The following is a 24,007-nucleotide window of genomic DNA, read 5'->3' on the forward strand; positions in this document are numbered from 1 at the left end:
ATGCATTTAATACTACCAAAAGCAAGGCCCTATGGCTAGGAACAAAGACTGATGGCCATAGCTAGAGCATAGGGAACTGTATCCTGGAAAGCAGTGACTATGAAAAAGAATTTGAGTATCACAGAGGACAAAGAGCTGAACATGAACTGCCATTTCTTATCTGATCCTTGGATGTATAAACGGGAGCAGCGAGTAGGAGCAGGGAGATGATTTTACTTCTGTATATGGGCTTGGTGGAACTGATATTAGATACAGTTCTGGTACCAACATTCTAAAAAGGATGTTGAAAATTGGAAATGCTGCAGAAAAGAGCCATAGAAATGATCTGAGGTTCTGAAGAAAATGCCTTACAGCAAAAGACATAGACATAGGGTGATGCTGTAAGGAATCAGAAACACAGAGAGCTGCATTTTTGGGCACAGGACTGGAGTGTGGGGCTTGGGATTTGTGCAGAAGCCAGTGTACTGCAAATCCCCACTGCTGTTCAGGGAAACAGGATTTTGTGTCAAGTATCAGAGGGGTAGCCGTGTTAGTCTGGATCTGTAAAAGCAGCAAAGAATCCTGTTAGTCTATAAGGTGCCACAGGATTCTTTGCAGGATTTTATGTGTATTACTGTAAATAAGTGAGTGACACCGGGAATAACCCTGACTCCGTGTCTACCATTTCTTATTTGAATGGAGGCCCCTGACCAGTCCCCAGCTTCCAGATACCACTCAGACAAAGGGGCATCAAGGACTGTAACAAACAATGTTAATCATAGGGTTAGGAAGAACTGCAAGGGTCTCTAACCCTCAAGTGAGAGGCATGGAGCAAATGGCTTTGAATAGTCATTATTCACATTGTGTTATGTGATTGGTCATCTAAGTCACCTGGGGTAGTTTTAGTCATCCAATCAGAACAGAAAGGTTATAAACAATGAAGGAACAATTGACAAGTACCTTAACTGTAGGCAGCTCTACCTCCATCATGTCTAATATCCTTGTATGGGGCCATGGAGTATCTAGGGCAGGAACTCTTGTATTGTTAGGTGGATGCGCAGGACCCAGCATAGTGGGGCTCAGAGTGTGAAGTGGGGCCTTTAGTTCAGTGGTTCTCAAACAGGGCTACATGTACCCCTGGGGGTACTCAGGGGTCTTTTAGGGAATACATCAACTCACCAAGATAGTTGCCTAGTTTTACAGCAGGCTAACTGAAGAGCATTAGCGGAGTCAGTACAAACTAAAATTTCAATGACTTGTTTATACTGCTCTATAGACTATACACTGAAATATAAGTACAATTTTTATTTTCCAATCTATTTATTTTATAATTATATGGTAACAGTGAGAAAGTAAGCACTTTTTCTGCAATAGTGTGCTGTGATGTGTATTTTTAAGTCTCATTGTGTAAGCAAGTCGTTTTTCAGTGAGGTATAACTTAAGGGTAGGCAAGATAAATCATACTCCTGAAAGGGGCACAGAAGACTGGAAATGTTGAGAGCCATGACTGTAGATGATACATAACACACGTGACATTCATGGCCTCAGTAGACCCCTTCACAGTGTCACAGCACCAGGGCAGAGGCCCCTTCACTGACAACACCCTCCTGAGAAGCAGCTAAGCAGCCAGGGCTGCAACAACAAAGCGGGGGCTGTCAGGCCTTCTCTTGGCATTCATTAGGCCAGACAGAGCCACAGTCACTGATCAGCTCAGGATCGCTTGTGCTGCCTGCTGGCTTGGGAACCAGACATCTGTGCGTGATGCAGATGGGAACAGGCCATTGCGCTGGTCACCCTGTCCAGGCTGTGGCGAGGCTCTGCTAGAAACCTCCCCTGTGTGACTTCTCCAATGTGTGATGAGGTGCCGGTGCACACTGTCCTTGCACCCTTCTCTGTACCCGTGCTGTTGCAGGCCCACATGTCTCCTCTGGTGGAAAATCAGGTCTGAGTGATCCATGAACTCTTCCCTGCTGACTGTCCTGATCAGCCAAGAGGTGCACAGGCTGACTGAAGCTTTCCCCACACTGGATGCACCATGTGTGGAGTTCCTCCTCCTTGAGCCAGTGCATGCGCAGCTCACAGGGCTGCCTGCCCCCCATCCTGCACTCAGGGCACTTGTGGCAAACACATGGTTAGGCAGAGTGCTGCTGGGTAGTCAGGGCACAGCACTTGTGGAAGCACCATGCACTCTCTGGGCACTTGGGCCATTCCCCCATGTTGAGCTCATGGCTCTCGGGGCCTGGCCACAGCTACTTTCTTGTCTGGAGTGCTGCCTGGTTAGATGTGGGGCCTGTGGGGATCTCTCCCAAGAAGGGGGTCATTACATCTCTTGTCTTGGTGGGTTCTCTGATGCCTCTCTGACCTGCCCCAGATCACACAGACGTCTCCCTGCTCAGGGCTCCAGAACATGTCCCCTTTGGGTTTTACTGGTACCATCCCATGTGCTTCCACTTGCTCAGGACCTACCTGCTGTGGCTTCTCCTCCTTGTTCTCACACAATGTCCAATCACCTGCTGGGACAGAGAGAGTGTACAGACAGGAGTTATCCCTTGTGCTGCAAAAAGGGGAACCTCACAGAGGGGAGCAGCAAAGAGGGTGAAGCAAAACACAAGAACTGCTGGGGAGAAGGAAAATCACAAGGAAAATCCCCCCTCCCCAAAAAACCCCCCAAACAAACAAACAAAAAACTTCCCGAGAGCTGAGAGAGGAGGGGAGCAATTCTGCCTCCACATCCCACCTGAGCACATAGGGGGAGGGAGGTACAGCCAGGTGTCAGGGGTGGTAAGAAACGTGGAATGACATCTGTCCTGAGGGTATGACACCTGCTGGGGACAATCCTGACCTGGGTGAGATGAGACAGAACAGGGGGAACTCACAAGGCCTTTGGGGGAATCCAGCTGTTCCCTTCATTTACTAGTGGTGTCTGTGTCACTTTAAAGGATTCCTCATCTGCGCAGATGCCTCTTGGGCTCCCCATTTACTCAGAGCCCTGGAGATCTGGGACCCACGGCTCTGCCCTTCTCTCTACCCAGAAGATCATGTCGGATTTGGGAATGGGAAATTCTGCTGAAGGGGGAAGAACAAGACGGGAATTGGTCCTGCTTTGAGCAGGGGGTTGGACTAGAAGATCCCCTGAGGTCCCTTCCAACCCTGATATTCTATGATTCTATGTTCTATGACGGGATCAGGATGAATGAGTGGCTTGTGGAATAAATGTTACAGAGTGTTCCATGGTGTAACCTGGCCCCTGCTTGTGCTGGGGGGAATGTGGAGTACAGACGTACTGGAATATAGACATGGAGACCTTTTGGGAGCGTCAGACATGCTGTGTCCTCTGCCAATATGTTGCGATCTGCACACAGTGCATAGCTCAGGCACAACCCTAATATCAACCACTTAGGCCAAGCACCAAGGTGCGGTTGGGGGGGGGCTTGAAAAATGGGTGTGAAGGGGTGGGTCACAGAAACCCCCTTTGAGACTGCCACCTGATGTGCTGGGACTACCTCTGAGCCCGTTTTCCCTGCCAGCTTGGGACTTCAGTGCCCTGCCTGGTTTGAGCCAGACATGCTAGCCTGCTAAAAACACAGGCCCAGGTCTGAACAATGTCCTCCAAAAGCTGCAGGCTTAACTAAAATCAGCTTAAGAAGTGTTTCTGTTTCCAACACTCAGATACCCAGCTCCCAGTAGAGTCCAAATCCCAAATAAATCTGTTTTACCCTGTATAAAGTTTATACAGGATAAACTCATAAATTGTTCTCCCTCTATAACACTGATAGAGAGATATACACAGCTGTGTGCTCCCTCAGGTATTAATACATACTCTGGGTCAATTCATAAGTAAAAAGTGATTTTATTAAATACAAAAAGTAGGATGTAAGTGGCTCCAAGTAGTTTCAGACAGAACAAAGTGAATTACCAAGCAAAATAAAATAAAACATATAAGTCTAAACCTAATACACTAAGAAAGTGATTACAGATGAAATCTCACCCTCAGAGATGTTCCAGTAAGCTTCTTTTACAGACTAGCCTCCTTCTAGTCTGGGTTCAGCAATCACTCACACCACTGTTGTTACTGTCCTTTGTTCCAGTTTCTTTCTTCCTTCCTTTGGGGGTGGAGAGGCTATCTCTTGAGCCAGCTGAAGACAAAATGGAGGGGCTTCCAGGGGCTTAAATAGACTTTCTCTTGTGGGTGGAAACCTCTTCCTGTCTCCTATGGAGAATCCAGCTGCAAGATGGAGTTCTGAAGTCACATGGGCAAGTCACATGTCCATGCATGACTCAGAACTTTACAGGTGGCAGCCATTGCTCCTATGCTACCTTGAACATCCTCAGGTATACTTCTTATCAGGGCCGGCTCTAATATTTTTGCTGCCCCCAAGCAAAAAAAAAGAGCGCTGCCCCGCCCGTCCCCCGCGAGCGCTGCACCACCAAACCCCTCCCCAAGCGTCACACTGCCCAAGTCCCCGCCCCCCCGAGCGTCGAGTCACGCCGCCCAAGTCCCTGTCCCCCGCAAGTGTCATGTCACACAGCCCAAGTCCCCCGCCCCGCCGGAGCACTGCACCGTGCCGCCCAAGTCCCTGCTCCCTGAGTGTCGCATCACACCGCCCAAATCCCCGCCCCCGAGTGTCACGTCATGCTGCCCAAGTCCCCGCCCCCCTGAGTGCCATGCTGCCTAAGCCCCCGGCTCCTCCCGAGCACCGCACCATGCCACCCAAGTTCCTGTCCCCGAGCATCGCGTCGCACTGCCCAAGTCCCCGCCCCGAGCGTCGTGTCATGCCACTCAAGTCCGTCGCCCCTGCCGCCGCGTCGCGCCACCCAAGTCCCCACCCCTGAGCATCACGTCGCCCAAGTCCTCGCCCCTGAGAACTATGCCGCCTAAGCCCTCCACCTCTCCTGAGCACCACACCATGCCGCCCAAGTCCCCACCTCCCCAAGCGTCGCGTCACGCCACCCAAGTCCCTGCCCCCCTGAGCATCGTGTCACGCCACCCAAGTCCCTGCCCCCCGAGCGCTGTGCTGCTGAAGCCCACCCCTCCGAGCACTGCACCGCCCAAGTCCCCGCCCCCCCAGTGCCACGCCCCACCGCCCAAGCCCCGCCCCCAGCGCTGCCCGGACGAACCAAAAACCACAAACAAACCCCAAGCGCCGCCGTCCAAAGGTGCCGCCCCAAGCACGTGCTTGGGAAGCTGGTGTCTGGAGCCAGACCTGCTTCTTATGTGGATTGGACTCTTCCAAAGTCCATTGTCCATTAAGTGTTTCTTGATTGGGCACTTAACTTGCAAATTCCTTTCCTGAGAAGCTGACTAAATGCCATACTAAGGCTACTTAAAATCAAATAACTACACAGCCAATATTCATAGCTGAGAATACAAAAATGATACATGCATACAAATAGAATGAATATATTCACTAGATCATAACCTTTGCAGAGATATGTTACATGGCATCTGTAGCATAAGACAAATTCCAGTTATGTCATATATACATTCATAAGCATATTTCCATAAAGCATTATGGAGTGCAACGTCACAATGGGGTTTTGACTGAAATGATTTTTAATTTTATTTATTTATTTATATTTTTGCAAACAAGTTTAGCTTTCAATTAGATTTCTCATTTTTCAAAATATTTTGAAAATGACAAATTTTGGGAAAGTAACTAAATTTTTCTACATTTTTAAATTGATAGTTAAGAATTTTTCAGGAAATGCCTATCTTATAAAACAGTTTTACTCCCGCTAGATCCCATGTTTTTTCCACTATAAAAGTGTGGGGCCAGGGAGGCGGAGGAGATTAAAAAGTGGGAGAAATTAAAAGTGAAAGTTACTCTGAAATGAGAAGCATTCAAAGTGATATTTGCAGAGAGAAAACTTCTAGTACATAATTCTCCAGCATGACATCCCTATAGAGGGCTCTCTGACCAGGGTCCAGCAGAATCCACTGCCCTTTGGTGAAATACACGGTCACCTCCTCTAAGGTCACTGGCTCCTGGAACAGTGAGAGACTCTCACTCACTGCTGCTTCAACCACAATCCAGCCAGACCCAAGAAAGGAACCTCTGGTCTAGTTTCCTGTTTGCGCTCGGTGATGCTTATCATATCCATAGAACCCAGGTTAGATTCACCTCCCAATTGGTCCCATTTGCAGCTAGATGGCTCAGTCTCTCTGAGGTCTAACATCTCCCCATTTCATCATCTAGGCTTCTGGCCACCCTTTCTGCCACTCGATGCACCTTCAGGCTCACAGACTCAGGGTCACTCATCAGTAGGTGAAACTATGGAGGTTCTCCCTGGCTAATAGGGACCAACCCAGAAAACCTATCCAAGCTCCCAGGCTGGAATTCCACCATTGCAGGCTTCGATAAGTGTGAGATGGAATCCTCCTTCCATGAAGTTTAAACACATTCTTATAATTTGAATACTCATTTTAACAATGTTAGTATACAGGTGAGTCTGGCTGGTTTCAGCTATGTCTTTGTGTTTAATTCCCACTTTGGAACTTCAGCTTTTTACCTCACTCCTCATGTGTTGGCTCCACCTCAGCCATGTCACAAATATAAACTTGTTTGCTCCATAACCCTCTTCTCTCTGCACTTTCCTGTTTGACCACCACACACCAAACCTCTCCCCATACTACTCTTCATGCACCAGCCACCCACCACAATGGGTGCTGTCTGTGATGGGGGAGCTGGTGAGTGTGAACTGGGTGACTGTTGTGCTGAAGTCAGACAGAGGAGGCTGGAAGCAGGTTTGCTTTTCACTGTTAAAAGGCCTTCATTATACATTCCTACTGACACAGCCGATTTAAGATACTGCTCCTGCCTTCAGCAGAGGGTGCAAATGATTTACCAGCCACTCACATACTATGGGAGTTGTGAGATCATCAAAGGTATTCACTTTTCCTTTGTGTTTCTCTCTCTGCATCTCCCCTGCTGTAATGAAACCAAGGTACCAGTTTGGTTTTCCTATGTACTAAGATGCTGCTGCTGAGTGTGACATTAACCCCTGTCATTTCACAGACCCAATAAAGATGTCATTGAGATCCATGTTATTTTGCTCTTCCTTTTTTTATGGCTATAATTTCCAGCCGAGCTGCCAGGTAATAAGCAGAATCGGGATTGTAAGGGGACAGATCTAGGTGTGTTGTCCCCTTCCCAACCCCCTTCCATGGGTCAAGCAGCCTCCACTGTCTACATGCTCCCTCTGAGAAAAGTCTCCATTGTATACAGTTCCTGGGATGGTCATTGGGAGTGTTTTTCCCTTAATGGGCCAACAACATGTCTGGCTATTCCATTGTTGTATACCTGGAAGGCTGTTTGTGGTGTTCCCAATCTCACAACATAATTTAGTAAAACACACCTAGTAATACTTCATAACTTTACTGACAATGATAACATACTATCGAACAGGATATTAATGTTCAACAGATCAAGACTTTTAAAGTGATACTCCACAAGGCATGCTTTGTACAAAACATAATTATATCACAGCAGTGAATATGGGGATGCCAGGATGCTACTCTGAGGTATGGAGTGTCACACCATCCCAAACCTCTTGTTCTGGGGAGAAACAAAGTGAGTGTCAAAGTTTTGGGGTTGGGACCAAGTAAAAATGCTTTTTTTCTGGCTGGTCTGTTTCAGTTTAACAACCCACATCCTGTCCATGGGAGCAGTGGCTGAAAGTCCATTGCGCAGCTGCTCAGGGGGCTTGTGATGTTCCCCTCTGGTGTTGTCTGGACCAGTGATCTGCTAGGCCACTCCAATCCTTGACTCTGGGCGCCAGACTTACTCTGCTCTGCTGTGAGACGCCCCACTCCTGGGCTGTTCACGCACAGCCTCTGGCATGTAAGTTGCTCCCCGCTACTTGCACTTGAATGACACTAGCCAGTATATCCAGTCCAAGAAACAACCCTAGGAATCTCCATCTTGCAGTGTCCAGTTATGCCCACTGGATGCTGCAAGCTTATATGAGTTCATCAATTTAACAAAGAAATTGATATGTACCAGGCTTGTTATCCCAAGGGGATCCTCTGACACACTGCAAACCAAACGCACTGCTTCAGGTAGAATAAACAGATTTTTTAACTATAAAGATAGATTTATGTGATTATAAGTCAAAGCATAACAAGTCATATTTGGTCAAATGAAATAAAAGCAAAACACATCCTAAGCTGATCTTAACCCTTTCAGTGTCCTTACAAACTTAGCTGCTTCACACCACAAGCTGGCTCTTCAGCCAGGCTCTCCCCTTTAATCAGTAGTTCAGTTGCTTGGTGGTGGTGGTGCCAGTATCTATTGTTCCTGCCTAAACTAATGTCCATTGTTCCTGTGAGTCTGGGCTGGGTTTGTTCCATCCACACCCTGATGAGGCGTGAACTGCCCCTCTGTTCTTGGAGACTTTTTGCCTGGCTTGCAACCATACAGGCAGAGCCTTTAGAGAGGGATTCATCCCAAATCAGGGCTGAGGCCCAATGGCCCAGGACAGCGTGTGTGAGTAGACCTGGCTTTTGTGAATTACACTGTAAGGTGCCTGTGTCGCCCATGCATTGTTTAGGGAGTTCAGCCACCTAACTCAGCTTTGTGGATCACTGTGCTGTGCCTGTGATTTTCTAGCTGCCTAAAGATTAGGCCCCATAACACTCAGCATTGCAACACCTGAGTCTCTGCACGGATTGTACCCTGTGTAACCAGTTACCTTTCTGCAGAGCACAGCTGAGCAATTCCTGTTTGACATGGGTGTGTACAGGACAGAGACAGAGCACAGGCTGGATAGTGACACATCACAGTAAACCCCAAACTCTCCTCCTAGGGGCACAATATTCCCTGTGGGGGCTGGGGGGACACAACCAAGTCAGGAAGCAAATCCCAGGACTCTGCCCACAACAACTGCAGCTGGGACAGTAAAGTGGAACAAAGAACAAGGATTGTGTTTAATGTTTTATTTACAGTAAGTAAGTGGAGAACAGGAAATTATGATGTAATTGGAATAATAGAGACTTGGTGGGATAAGTCACATGATTGGAGTACTGTCATGGATGGATATAAACTGTTCAGGAAGGACAGGCAGGGCAGAAAAGGTGGGGTAGTTGCGTTGTATGTAAGAGAGCAGTATGACTGCTTAGAGCTCCAGTATGAAACAGCAGAAAAACCTGAGTGTCTCTGGATTAAATTTAGAAGTATGAACAACAAGGGTAATGTCGTGGTGGAAGTCTGCTACAGACCACCGGACCAGGGGGATGAGGTGGATGAGGCTTTCTTCCAGCAACTAACACAAGTTGCTAGATCACAGGCCCTGGTTCTCATGGGTGACTTTAATCACCCCGATATCTGCTGGGAGAGCAATACAGCAGTACACAGACAATCTAGGAAGTTTCTGGAAAGTGTAGGGGACAATTTCCTGGTGCAAGTGCTGGAGGAACCAACTAGGGGGAAAGCTCTTCTTGACCTGCTGCTCACAAACAGGGAAGAAATAGTAGAGGAAGCAATAGTGGATGGGAACCTGGGAGGCAGTGACCATGAGATGGTCGAGTTCAGGATCCTGACACAAGGAAAAGGAAAGCAGTAGAACAGAGACCCTGGACTTCAGAAAAGCAGACTTCGACTCCTCAGGAACTGATGGGAAAGGTCCCCTGGGAGAATAACATGACGGGGAAAGGAGTCGAGGAAAGCTGGCTGTATTTCAAAGAAACCTTATTGAGGTTGCAGGAACAAACCATCCCGATGTGTAGGAAGAAAAGTAAATATGGCAGGCGACCAGCTTGGCTTAACAGTGAAATCCTTGCTCGTCTTAAACACAAAAGAACAGCTTACAAGAAGTGGAAGATTGGACAAATAACCAGGGAGGAGTATAAAAGTATTGCTCAGGCATGCAGGAGTGAAATCAGGAAGGCCAAATCACACTTGGAGTTGCAGCTAGCCGGAGATGTTAGGAGTAACAAGAAGGGTTTCTTTAGGTATGTTAGCAACAGGAAGAAAGTGGCCCCTTGCTGAATGAGGGAGGGAACCTAGTGACAGAGGATGTGGAGAAAGCTAGTGTACTCAATGCTTTTTTTGCCTCTGTCTTCACAGACAAGGTCAGCTCCCAGACAGCTGCACTCTGTAGCACGGTATGGGGAGGAGGTGACCAGCTCTCTGTGGAGAAAGAAGTAGTTCGGGGCTATTTAGGAAAGCTGGACGAGCACAAGTCCATGGGGCCGGATGCGCTGCATCTGAGGGTGCTAAAGGAGTTGGCCGATGAGATTGCAGAGCCATTGGCCATTATCTTTGAAAAATCATGGCGATCGGGGGAGGTCCCGGATGACTGGAAAAAAGCTAATGTAGTGCCCATCTTTAAAAAAGGGAAGAAGGAAGATCCAGGGAACTACAGGCCAGTCAGTCTCACCTCAGTCCCTGGAAAAATCATGGAACAGGTCCTCAAGGAATCAATCCTGAACCACTTAAAGGAGGGAAAGTGATCAGGAACAGTCAGCATGGAATCACCAAGGGCAAGTCATGCCTGACTAACCTAATTGCCTTCTATGACGAGATAACCGGCTCTGTGGATGAGGGGAAAGCAGTGGATGTACTATTTCTGGATTTTAGCAAAGCTTTTGATACAGTCTCCCACAGTATTCTTGCCAGCAAGTTAAAGAAGTCTGGGCTGGATGAATGGACGGTAAGGTGGATAGAAAACTGGCTAGATGGTCGGGCTCAACGATAGTGATCAATGGTTCCATGTCTAGTTGGCAGCCGGTATCAAGTGGAGTGCCCCAAGGGTCGGTGCTGGGGCCGGTTTTGTTCAATATCTTCATTAACGATCTGGAGGATGGTGTGGACTGCACCCTTAGCAAGTTTGCAGATGACACTATACTGGGAGGAGTGGTTGATACGCTGGAGGGTAGGGATAGGATACAGAGGGACCTAGACAAATTAGAGGATTGGGCCAAAAGAAATATGATGAGGTTCAACAAGGACAAGTGCAGAGTCCTGCACTTAGGACGGAAGAATCCCATGCACTGCTACAGACTAGGGACCGAATGGCTGGGCAGCAGTTCTGCAGAAAAGGACCTAGGGGTTACCGTGGACGAAAAGCTGAATATGAGTCAACAGTGTGCCCTTGTTGCCAAGAAGGCTAATGGCATTTTGGGTTGTATAAGTAGGGGCATTTCCAGCAGATCAAGGGATGTGATCATTCCCCTCTACTCAGCACTGGTGAGGCCTCATTTGGAGTACTGTGTCCAGTTTTGGGCCCCACACTACAAGAAGGATGTGGATAAATTGGAGAGAGTCCAGCGGAGGGCAACAAAAATGATTAGGGGGCTGGAACACATGACTTATGAGGAGAGGCTGAGGGAACTGGGATTGTTTAGTCTGCAGAAGAGAAGAATGAGGGGGGATTTGATAGCTGCTTTCAACTACCTGAAAGGGGGTTCCAAAGAGGATGGATTTAGACTGTTCTCAGTGGTAGAAGATGACAGAACAAGGAGTAATGGTCTCAAGTTGCAGAGGGGGAGGTTTAGGTTGGATATTAGGAAAAACTTTTTCACTAGTAGGGTGGTGAAGAACTGGAATGGGTTACCTAGGGAGGTAGTGGAATCTCCTTCCTTAGAGGTTTTTAAGGTCAGGCTTGACAAAGCCCTGGCTGGGATGATTTAGTTGGGTTTGGTCCTGCTTTGAGCAGGGGGTTGGACTAGATGACCTCCTGAGGTCCCTTCCAACCCTGAGATTCTATGATTCTATGAAAGCAAAAGGAGCTGAGAAGGAACTTTAATAACCACAGCACGACAAGGAGATTCCCCAGCTATTGAGAACAGTTTTCTTAATGGCACTAAAATAACACCAACGTCCAGGAATTAATATAGGGAATTAATGAGTTACAGTCTCACTTTCAGTAACATGTAATGAATCTCTCTGTCCCACTCACATTCCCTTTCTTTCTCCCTGTTCTTTCCTTCTCCCTTTTCTTTCATAGTGTCCTTCTATTTATCATTTTCTAGCCCTCACTTCCCACCCCTGTTTGTTTTCCTGTGTCTCTCCCACTTTCCTCTCCTCCCTCTCACAGATCATCCCCCATGGCTGCTCCATTCTTTCTCCTGATTTTACCTCTTCCCCTCTTGATGCCCCTGAGCTGGTTCCCCCGTCAGGGATATTTTCCTCTCACTCTTTTCATTTCTGTTTTTCACCATTTTTCCCAGACTCTCCCTTTATTCTTGTTTTATTTCAGTTCACATTTTCTTCTTCCTTCTTCTGTTCCCTCTGGTTAAGCCCACCCTGTTCTTGCCTCTCTAGTGCTGCCAACCTCAGGATCTTTAAAAAATCATGAGACTGACCAAAAATATTTTTTCGTCTGTCTGCACTCCTGCCCATCCCCTGTCTGTGTGACAATTACAAATTTGCCAGCTCTCCGGAACGGTGACTTGGTCCCCTGCGGCAGGAGCTCTGGCTGGGAGACCCCAATGAGATCTAATGACACAGATCTGTACAAAACGCTCCCTGCTGCTGTGGCGCTTCCAGATTCTCCCCAACCCACCAAACACTGATGGCTACACTTGAGATTTGCAGCACTGGTGGAGGCTTTCCAGCGCTGCAATTAGTAACTGTCCACACCTGCAGGGCACATTCAGCGCTGCAACTCCCTGGCTGCAGCGCTGGCAGTACACCTGGGTCTGCTTGGGGTATAAGCACTGCAGCGCTGGTGCTGCAGTGCTGGTCGTAAAGTGTGGCCACACACCAGCACTGTTATTGACCTCCAGGGTATAAGGATATATCCCAGAATGCTTTTAACTAAATTACTCCCTTTGCTTTGTTATGTTGCCTCTCTTTGTTTTGTTGTGAACTCAGGGCTCCGGGAGCTGCTTATCTAAAAAACAAACACAGCTCCTGTTTGCCGTGATCAATCTGTAACTGACTGAACAATCAAATGAGATAAACCAACTACCTTGCTGTGAATGAGGCAGGCACGGGGAAGAGTGTTTGCTTGACGAGAGAAACAGCGGGGGGAGGGAGAAAAAGGGAGTCCGTTGGAGCAGCTGCTTATCTGGTCAGCAGGCTGTTTGCAATTAAGAGTAAGGGGTCGGGAAAATTTTCTGATTTTGCAAGGCAGGGAGCTGATACACAGTGTCGGCTCCAAAAATCCACTGTGTCTTTCTCCCCTGGTCCCTGTCACACTGCACTCCACCCCCCTCTTTTGAAAAGCACGTTGCTGCCACTTGAACGCTGGGATAGCTGTCCATAATGCATCACTCCCAACAGCGCTGCAAATGCTGCAAATGTGGCCACACTGCAGCACTGGTAGCTGTGAGTGTGGCCACACACCAGCGCTTTCCCTACACAGCTGTACGACCAGTGCTGCAACTCTCAAGTGTAGCCATACCCTGATTGATTCATTCTGTGTCCCTTCCACCCCCACAGCTGCCTGTGCCCAGCCCGGCTGTTAGTGCTACCTCCTGCCCAGCCCCCACCTCTGCCCTTCAGAGCCTCTCTGCCCCTCCTGCAGCTACAGGAGTTCTTCACCTCCCTCTCCCTCCCATCCCTGTGGCTGCAGGGAGGGGGAGGGGCTTCCAGGGGTCATAGAGTTAAGAGGCCAGAGAATTGGGTAGACAGGAGTCCTCCAAGATCATAGATACTGGGGTGTGTGAGGCTAGAGAAGCTGATTTCAGGGCCCCAGTGGAATATCTCCCCTCCACCCCCGTGTCTCAGGGACACAGTCTGAGCCGGGATCCCCACCCCACCCAGAGCCAGGGTCGGATTCTCTCCCCAGGGACGGAGCCTGGTGGGAAAGTGAAGATTGGGGCCTCGTCACCAGCATTGATAAATGTCACCTGCCCCCGGTCACAGTCCAGACAAACCCGGATCCTGCTGGGGACCCAGTTCAGGGGTAGGGGGGTTGCAGGGGAGGTGAGAGCCTGGAACTGACCCAGCCACTGCACAGATCCCCCCCCCCCCCCAGGGCTATGGCTGATCCCTCCCTTCCTCCCCATGGACCCTGTGGCCACCCCCACAGCCCAGAATCCCCCATCCCCCACCCCCACCTCCCAGCAATGTCTCCCCAAGGTGAATCCCTCCCAGCCCAGCACACGGGGCTCAGTGTCAAATTTCTCAGGGTTGTTGGGCAGTCGCTGCTGTGTGTCTCCCCAGCTCACACTTTTCCGATCATCAGATCTGAGGAAGAGTTTGGGATGAGCCGTGTCTGGATCCAGAGTCACATTCACTGGGGGGAGAGAGAATCAGAGCGTTAGGGGCAGAGCTCAGCCCTTGGGGAGGGTTTGATGGTGTCAGTGACAGAATCTGCCCCAGCTGGAGAGTGACTCAGGGAACCTCCTTCCTCCAAGATTTACCATCAGCTCTGAGATCTCAGCACAGGGCTGGGGAGAGTCAATCCCCTGGCAGAGACAGGTCAGTGACAGAGTGAAAGTATCGGCTGCGCCAGGCCTGAGACTCAGAATCTTTCCCCTCCTGCCCCCACATCTCCCCAAGGAAGGGACTAGAGACTCTGGGAGCCCCAGCAGATGGTACAACTCAGTGAACATTGACAGAGATTTTTTGCCCCTCCCCACCTTAAATCTCACTGTGTCCCAGCTGCCCCATGCTGGACTTTGCCATGGGCCCTCCCCACTGCACCCTGTCTACTCTGAAATGTCACAGCTCAGACAGGAACAGGCCACATGGTATGAGAATTGAACATGCCCAGAATTTCACTGCTCAGCAGCAGTCACAGCGCAAAAGTACATTAGCCCGGGGCAGGGAGTGAGGGGTGAACACAAGGGAAGGGGGTTCATGGTGCAATGAGGCAGAATCTACAAGTGTGGGAGGAGCAGGGGTGGATTAGGGTTTTGTGGTGCCCTGGGCCAGAGCAAGTGGGGACCTCTCTCACCCCTTCTGGCTGCAGTCCCCCTGCCCCCTCGCTCTTCTGCTAGGGAAATGGGGTCAGGGCACAGGGGCTTGCCCCACTCCACCAACCTGGTGCTCCAGCTGGAGAGTGAAGCAAGCCCCCATGACCTGACCCTATTTCCCAGCTGGAGTGCAGGGCGGGTGGAGCAGAGCAAGCCCGGCAAGCCCCCAAGCTCTGATCCCACTAACTGGCAGAAGTGCTGGGCAGGCAGAGTGGCAGACAGAAGCACCCATTTTTCATGGGCCCCCAATTGGCCAGTGTCTCTGGGCACAGGCCTTGTTGGCCCAGTAGCTAATCTGCCACAGCAGGGAGGTGTAGAGTAGTGGCTGGTGGAAAGAGGAAGAGGGTTGTGCTAGTGATGGGAGGCTAAAGTGACGTCTTGTTTACCAGAGACAGGAGAATGGTGGGATCATGGTGGATGGAGACAGGAGAAAAGAGACAAGCTCACAGCTCTGATCACAGGAGCTCCCCAGATGTGTATAATGGAGCCAGAAGAGCCTAGGGTGACCGGATGTCCGGATTTTATAGGGACAGTTTCGATTTTTGGGTCTTTTTCCTATTACCCCCCACTCCCATCCCAATTTTTCACATTTGCTGTCTGGTCACCCTAGAAGAGCCCCTGTCTGTGATCAAGGCTCTGTTCCTCTGCTGGAGACTGGAGCAAGGGTAGCACACAGGCACAGCCCCTGCTCACCCGTCAGCGTGGGGTCATTGCAGAGCTCCTGGCTTTCTTCAGAGGGGAAAAGATGAAGGAAGAAACAGAGAAATTGGAGATCGGCCATCAGCGCAGGGAGATAAAACAAACTCCCCCTGGAGAAGTAGCTGTGGAGGTGCATATCCCACTGGATCTGTACAATGAGTGGCAGCTGCTATCACAGATCTCTGCAGGATGCAGTGCACAGGCGGGCAGTGGAGGGGCAGGAAAAGTAGATGCAATATGATGTAGATTCATTATGCTGTGGTAGGACATAGGCACAAACCCTGTTTCACCTTGTGATGCGCCATGAAATGCAGGGTACTGGGGAGGTCTGCCCTGAATTATCACATCTACTCCCACATTCAACGAAAAAGAGGCACATTGCCTCATAGGGACTGATATTTGGCCACTGATAAAATATAATCTTTAATTACCTTTTTCTACAGGTGCCACAGATCTTCAAAAACAACCACATAATTAGAGGTGAGAGCGGATCTCAACAAGTATTGCATGATTCAATAGTGTTCAGACTAATACACTGATGGAAAAAGAAACTGATAAGTTCTTCCAAACATATTCTGAAATATAAAGCAATAGAACCAGCACTGGGTTGCATGAGTGTTTCTCTCTCTGGGTGGATCTTCACTGCAGAGTTAGCTCAGGATCTTACCTGGCTATTGCCCCAACCTGTTTATTGCACAAGCACAAAAACTCTGACTCAGGTTTGTTGGTGCTTTACACCCAGGCTGGCTGGCAGGACTTTGGGTATAGGCTGTAGCCCAGGTACCACTTTAATTCAGGTTGGTTACCTGCCCACTTTGCAATGTGGAGGGTGGTTAATCATCTCAGGGGCTGATAGTCTTCTAGTGCCTTCCCACAATTCCTCCTGGGCCATATTTTCCTGCCCACTACCTACCCTATTACTGTATTATGTATCAATTTTTCATATAAACTTTTGGTGTGAAATTCATCCAGTTTAGTCTTTCCCCACATTTTATAAAGTTACATTAAAAAACAACCCACCCCAAAAAGAATGATGATAATAAAAAGCAAACAAACAAACAATGGTTTCCTATTGCAACAATTTAAAAAAATTAAATTTAAAAGCAAACAACTCCACCACAATTAAAAAATGGCCACATGAGACTTCAGATTGGTAAAAAAAGCTTCTTTTCAGAGGAAGGATAATGACACTTACTTATTTCTTTATCACGTTTCTCTAAAAATTAAAGAGAAATAAATAGATATTTTTGTTAGGTGTTTCCCTTTTCTTATGTTTTATTTCTCTTTATCATGAATACGACAATGAACGCTGTGAGAAATCAACATAATTTACCCCCCCATGAGAATAATCATAAAAAACAAGTAAGCAAACAAACAAAACCAGGTTTAATAAATAAATAAAAAGGGTAATTTTAAAAGCAAACATCTCCACAACAATTAAACAATCTGGCTGTGATGGAATACACCAGTTTAAAACCAGGCCTTTGGGTTTCATGGGGACACGGCCACTTTCCTACACTGATGATATCATGTTCTACAGTGAGAGCTGGGCCAAGCATATGAAGCAGGTTGTTGTGGTATTTTGGGCTCTCAAAGCAGCAGGTCTGATGGCCAAGAAGTCAAAGTGTCAGCTGGCCACCCAAGAAGACACTTACCTGGGGTATGCTGTGGAGGAGGGGAGGAGCTATGACCTTTGGTGGAAAAGTTCAAGCCCTAGTGTTTTGCCCTGTCCCTTTCACAAAGAAGCAAGTTCAATGGTTTATGGGATTAGTGGGATACTATTGACAGTTCATCTCAAACTTTGCTACCATGACTGCCCAGTTGACAGAGTTGATTAAGGACACTGCCCCCAAAAGGATCCACTGAACCAAAAGCAGTAACGAGGCATTTAGGGAACTACAAGTCCTGTTGATCCAGGAGCCAGTAATATTCCAGTCAGCCTTCTCAAAGCCCTTTATTCTCTGAACAGATGTGTCTGATGTCAGACTTGGAGCAGTGCTATCTCAGGAGTTCGGAGAAGAAGAACACCCTGTTCTCTATCTCAGCAGGAGGTTATTCCCACATGAGGTAGCAGGCCATCGATACCCTATGCTATTACTTGTGGGGGCAGCCCTCCCACCTAGTAACTGACCATGCACCACTCCTCTGGCTGAACTCAATGACAGGCCATAACCCAGGCATTATGCCGTGGTATCTCTCAATGCAGCCATAGAACTTTCAACTGGTACATCGTTCAGGCACGGAAAATATATATGTGGACTTATCACAGGATGAATCATAGAATAGAATCATAGAAGATTAGGGTTGGAAGAGACCACAGGAGGTCCTCTAGTCCAACCCCCTTCTCAAAGCAGGACCAACACCAACTAAATCTTCCCAGCCAGGGCTTTGTCAAGCCAGGCCTTAAAAACCTCTAAGGATGGAGATTCCACCACTTCCCTAGGTAACACATTCCAGTGCTTCACCATCCTCCTAGTGAAATAGTGTTTCCTAATATCCAAGACCTCCCCCACTGCAACTTGAGACCATTACTTCTTGTTCTGTCATCTGCCACCACTGAGAACAGCCAAGCTCCATTTTCTTTGGAAACCCCCTTCAGGTAGTTAAAGGCTGCTATCAAATCCCTCTTCACTCTTCTCTTCTGCAGCCTAAATAACCACAGTTCCCTCAGCCTCTCCTCATAAGTCACGTGTCCCAGCCCCCTAATCATTTTTGTTGCTCTCCGCTGGACTCTTTCCAATTTGTCCATATCTCTTCTGTAGTGGGGGGACCAAAACTGGACACAATACTTCAAGTGTGGCCTCACCAGTGCCGAATAGAGGGGAATGATCACTTCCCTTGGTCTGCTGGCAATGCTCATACTAATACAGCCCAATATGCCGTTGGCCTTCTTGGCAATGAGAGCACACTGCTGACTCATATCCAGCTTCTCATCCACTGTGTCACCCGCAAACTTGCTGAGGGTGCAATTAATCCAATTATCCAGATCATTGATAAAGATGTTGAACAAAACCGGCCCCAGGACCAACTCCTAGGGTACTCCGCTTGAGTGGGTATGGTGGGGACACAAACCAGCCCCAGGACACCACAGCCCAGTGGGGCCTGAGGGGGAGGGTGCGTGAGGGGCACACAAACACCACTCTGGGCGTGACAGGGTGAAAGAACAGTACTGTGCCAGGTAACCCCACCCCTCCAGCCCTGTAGATCATGCTCCAATTGGAGAAAGGGCTGAAAAGGGAGCAACCCAGCTCAGAAGGGAGAGGCACAGGACGGGGACAGACCTACCCTGAAGGTTACAGACAAGGGCACTGGAGCAGCCTCCCCGAGGGACTGACTGCTCGCTTAGACCCAGTTGAGGCTGATGGTTGGGTGCCTTTTCTTTTTCTTTTCACCTTATGTTGGACTTGAAGCTGGGAAGACCAGCAGCTGGTAGGAAGTGACTCAAGTAAGGTTATTTGGAGGATATCACTGGAGGTCAGACACTGTTGACCCTCCTATTGTGCTGGATCAGAGACCGTGCTCCCCATCACTGCCTACCACACTGCACCTCTGATTAAAAGAGGGCCAGGATTGCAAAACCTGCCCACTGGACGGTGGCATTAAGTGTGCTAACCACTAGGCCACTTAATCCACTGATGTATAGGCTCCGAGTCTGTGAGTGCTCCAGGGCTCAAGCACCCAGAGGAAAACAATAGGAGATGCTCAGCACCCACCAGCTGGCCACCAATCAGCTGTTTGGAGGTGGACCCAGGGCTGACTCAGCACCCAGGGACTGTGACACCACCTGTACTTTACCCCTTCCTTCCCCTGCTCTGCCTCTTCCCCTGAAGCCACCCGCCATTCACTCCTCTCCACCCCATGGATCAAGTGGCAGGTGAGAGGCGCTAGGGGGATGGGATGGAAAGGAGTGAGTGGTGGGCAGGAGGCCCTCGGAGGAGTGGGCAGAGAGTAGTAGATGGGAGGCTCTCAGAGGAGGGAACATTGGGGATGGAACAGAGTGGAGGCAGGGCTTCGGGGGAGAGGGCAGAGTGGGGATGGAGCGCCCACCGGCAAAATAAAAGTCAGAGCCTGTGACCCGATTAAACTCCTACAAGAGGATCCAATTTTGTACAAAAACTTTCTTCTCAGCGGAAGGAAAATGACATTTATCAATTTCTAGATCTTGTTTCCCTTAAACATACACAGAAATACATATAAATATTTATTATGAGCTTTCCTTCTCTTATGTGTTGTTTCTCTTTATCATCAAAGTTAAAGCCGGGTGATTATTTCTATTCAATTTCCTCTTTTCTATTGTTTCCCCACCACCCTAAATAATATTTTGGTGTGAATTTTGTCTAATTTAAATTTACCCCAAATGTTATGAAACTAGATTATCACATCCTGTTCTGAGGCACATCCCCATCCCAGTCAGGAAAAGAGGACAACTCCTTTGGGCTCAACTGGCATTAAATAGGCATCTTGCAGGTCCTATATCTTTTCCACTTGGAGGAAATGATCTTGAAAGGGAGAATTTGTCACAGGAAGAGGGCGGCTGCTGGAACTCAGAGATATCTGATTCTTACAACAGAGCCACTGAAGATAACTTATGAACCTCTGCCACTCACAAGGGTCCTTCAGATGAGGTACAAGCTGACTGCAGCAGGGAGTGGTTGAAGATAAACCCTGTCTGGGATCTAGCTGTACTGAAACTTCTGTCACAAATTCACTTGATTGGTGCTACACCCTGAGCTTCACAACAGTTTCTAGACTCTTCAGTCTGCCAGACTCCCTAGGTGTGTCTCTCTTTCTCCTGGGTAAGCCACACAGCTTTGCCACCTCCTCAGGCTGGATCTCTGGGCCTTCAGCACTCCTGCTTTGCACTCTGAGCTCTGTTCAGTGAGTCCAGCTGAGATTCTCCTGGTAGAGACTTGCATACCCTTCAGGGATAAACACACCTCACCAAGTGTTTGCAGTGGCACTCAAAGAGCATTGTCAAAACACTCAGGTGGACACAGCATAGGAAGGTTGTAGTTTATCATAGAGAATTGAAGGTTAAAGCATAGACCATTCTGGTCAGCCCAGAGCCCAGATTCTGTACTGAACCCCACTGTTCAAGCTCTGTCTGTATCTCCATTCGACCTCCTTGTTCAGACTCCAGGTCAAAGCCCCAACTCCTTCCAGCAGCCAACTCGTATCCCCCACCTCACACCTCTCCAGTCCTTTCTTCTTGAGCTGGGGTATGTTACTCAGCTTCCCTGCTTAGATGTGGGGAAATCCATCTCCCTCTGAGTTGATGGTTGCTAGGTGTCAATATCCGGTGACTGGATTTGCCGCTATCTTCTCTGATGCTCCATCGATATGGGGACTAAGGCCCATAACACCAATACTGATGTCTCTTAGCCTGAGAGCAAACAGTCCTTTTCTCCCCACTGGGTAACAATGTCACATATAGAGGAAACTGAAGCATACATAGAATTCATAAAAATATTGCAGGAAATTCCCACTTAATCACAACTTAATTAACAAGCCAGACCTATATAGATTCTTCTGAAAGACTCTGAGACTGGTCTGCACTGAAAACTTACACCCCTCAGACATGTAGCTATGCCAACCTCACCCCTTAATTGGAAGGACTTTTAAAGGGAGAGGGTTCCCTGGAAACATTCAATCAGGCCTTAAACCACACACATCTGCCTCTACCCTCTATCAATAAATTCACATGCATTCTTCTTCTTTATATAGGACAAGATCAGCAGGTCACAAATTCTCCTAATATTAAATTCTGAAAATTCCTCCTATTTATTTATTGACATAAAACCTGTATATACTGTATATTTCTCCCTCTGATATTTACCTTTCATTTTAAAGAGATAAACAGTGAGGCCAATGAAACCAAACAAAACCACCAGGATCACACTTAGAGCCACCATCCAGGAATTCATCCTCGGGAAAGATGGATCTGAAAAAAACGACATCCACAACTTGTCTTTATTTTGAAGTGGTGACGAAAATCAGACGGTTTATTCCATACAAATACATAAATAGTATCCAGCAGGATTTCTGTGAGATAAGAGTGAAAGAATGGCCATGTCTACACTACACAAATGACCAGAAACTGATTTTAAAAATGGCTCCTATCAACACAGCTTTACCACTGATTTATCCTGGAAAAAAACAGGCCTCATTTGATGCATTGCTATTCAGACAGCCATAGAATTCAGGGGGAAATTGTCTGCTCATAAAACCCCACTTACTTCAGTAGAGTTACACCAGCAAAGAATTTAATCCTTAGTGTTCAGCAACATTCAGAAATTGTCAGATTAATTAGAATATTTTTGAAAAGTCCATTATTGCCCTGCAAATATTTGAAGGAATCATAATCACAATTTCTCCAAAGAATTCTGTAGCAAACTAATTAATCTTGATTTACTGTTCTTGTGTTCACAGTGATTCAAACATCCACTCAGGATGAAATTTTTGAAATGTACCTAAAGCTTTCTCTGCCCAGGGTTTGTGCTCTGATACAGTGAAATTGGAGCAACTCTTATGTGGCCATTCTTAAATTGATTCAAGAGTTGACAACATATGAGGGTTGCACCAATTTGAATAAATTGATGCACAAAAACCTTAAATCATAAATCGGTTTAATAGCGCCCTACCTCCATTTAGCTGAAGTCGGTAAGGAATTGACTGGAGCTAAATCTATATAGGGCACTCTGAAACTTATATGCACGTTCACCCAAGCAAGTTTCATCAATTAACTAAATAGTTAATCAGTGCAACTTTTGTGTGTAGACAAGGGTAAAATGAGTCCATTTGTGGATCCAGACCAAAGTGACTTAAGGAGCACAAGTCCCATTGAAAGTCAATAGAAAGAACATTACATGACTGAGGTGACATTTCACACAAGTAATGAACAATGAGTTGAGGGAGAAAGAAGATCACAAAGAAGCCACAGTATAAAATTTACCCCATTAAAAAAATTATTAAGATGAAGTGAAGGTTGCAGGAACATACTGTGTCAGTGGGTTGAGTGAAAGTTTCTTCTGAAAAGGTTGGAAGTTTGTGTCTGTACCTGGGTACGTGTGTGCTAGAATATCAGGAAAGTCAGACTTAACATTAAATTTACATGAAACCCAAAACATTGATAGACTGAGTACTCACAATGAAGGGAATCAAATTGCATAAACTGTGACCCTGTAAAGATACCAGCCTCCCGTCTTCTGTGTTTGTATGTGGATTATGAAATATCCACCACAGATGTTTCAGTTCTTGTTTTCCTATATTTTGTTTTGTTTCTAGTGGTGCTGAGTTCAGTGTGGGATTTGGATGGTAACTGACCTGCTATATACATTGCTGATTCCTTTTCTTGATTGAGAACGGTGTTCCTGATGCAACAGGACAAGTTTTGGTTTGAATGTTCTGTTACAATGATAGCAGATTCTGTTTCAAACAGCTTGTTATCCACTCTGGATGTTGTTTCATAGAGTGATGGTAAATGTCGTCCATTGAGATCTTTCCACAGCACCTCAGGCTCTGGGTACCAATCAGCTGATCGACAAACCATTTGGATCCCTCCATCCTGGTGACCCTCCACAGAGATGAGAGGAGCAGACCCCAGACCTGAGGGGAAAATACATAAAAGTGTCAATTCCATTACTTAATTTATAAAGCAGAAGGGATGAGGGACAGTTTGTGGATCCCTTACTCACACTAGAAAGCACTTATTCATGCGGATAGTCAGTAGAAGGGATAAATGAATACTAGAATGTCTGAAATCGCAATACTCATGGACACAAAAATGTGAACAAATATTTAAAATAATTTCCCTGAGTCTGTGGGAGCTATTAAGAACATAAGAACATAAGAATAGCCATTCTGGGTCAGACCAAAGGTCCATCCAGCCCAGTATCCTGTCTGCTGACAGTGGCCAACGCCAGGTGCCCCAGAGGGAGTGAACCTAACAGGTAATGATCAAGTGATCTCTCTCCTGCCATCCATCTCCACCCTCTGCTTTACATTTATCCACATTAAATTTCATTTGCCATTTTGTTGCCCAGTCACTTAGTTTTGTGAGATCTTTTTGAAGTTCTTCACAGTCTGTTTTGGTCTTAACTATCTTGAGCAATTTAGTATCATCTGCAAACTTTGCCACCTCACTGTTTACCCCTTTCTCCTGATCATTTATGAATAAGTTGAACAGGATTGGTCCTAGGACTGACCTTTGGGGAATACTACTAGTTACCCCTCTCCATTCTCAAAATTTACCATTAATTCCTACCCTTTGTTCCCTGTCCTTTAACCAGTTCTCAATCCATGAAAGAATCTTCCCTCTTATCCCAAGACTATTTAATTTATGTAAGAGCCTTTGATGAGGGACCTTGTCAAAGGCTTTCTGGAAATCTAAGTACACTATGTCCACTGGATCCCACATGTTTGTTTACCCCTTCAAAGAACTCTAATAGATCAGTAAGACATGAT

Source organism: Mauremys reevesii, linkage group 15 (assembly GCF_016161935.1).
Source record: "Mauremys reevesii isolate NIE-2019 linkage group 15, ASM1616193v1, whole genome shotgun sequence".
Lineage (NCBI taxonomy): Eukaryota > Metazoa > Chordata > Testudines > Geoemydidae > Mauremys > Mauremys reevesii.